This window comes from Magnolia sinica, chromosome 5 (assembly GCF_029962835.1).
Source record: "Magnolia sinica isolate HGM2019 chromosome 5, MsV1, whole genome shotgun sequence".
Classification (NCBI taxonomy): Eukaryota; Viridiplantae; Streptophyta; class Magnoliopsida; order Magnoliales; family Magnoliaceae; genus Magnolia; species Magnolia sinica.
Genome location: NC_080577.1, coordinates 113,400,686 through 113,401,160, shown reverse-complemented (window position 1 = coordinate 113,401,160; position 475 = coordinate 113,400,686). Strand labels below are relative to the sequence as shown.

The window sequence follows — 475 nt, the reverse complement described above, 5'->3', positions numbered from 1 at the left end:
TAAGACGGTCTTTTTCAGTGGGGAAATATAGATGTGGACACGTGCCTGCTCCATTGAGGGATGGAGAACCCTTTAGATTTCTATCCTAGTTTACCACATTTTAGGAATGATGGGACTCTATTCAAGCTTATAAATTGATAGTTGAATGGCAATCTAGACCGTCCAAGTCGCTAACTGAACCGTGACCATCTGATTTTTTATTATTTATTTTTTTCTTTCTCCCTTCAGATTTGGACCAATCACTGATTCTTTACTCAGCCATCTATGGTTAGGGTTTTCCTGATCAGTGTGGTTTTAAGAATCTGTTCCATCCACAACTTGTTCAACAATTAAATACATTTTCTTATATTTTCAATCAAATAAATTTAATAATTGCAAAATCTTAAAAGAAAAAGTTGAGATGGCCGAGTTGGTCTAAGGCGCCAGATTAAGGTTCTGGTCCGAAAGGGCGTGGGTTCAAATCCCACTCTCAACA

The 475-nt window shown here is 37.5% G+C and overlaps 1 non-coding gene across 1 annotated transcript; it reads left to right on the top strand.

The window, feature by feature from the left end:
* The first annotated feature begins 394 nt into the window (after positions 1-394).
* TRNAL-AAG (transfer RNA leucine (anticodon AAG)) lies at positions 395-475 on the top strand. Its single transcript has one exon. It is a non-coding gene; the product is annotated as a tRNA-Leu (tRNA).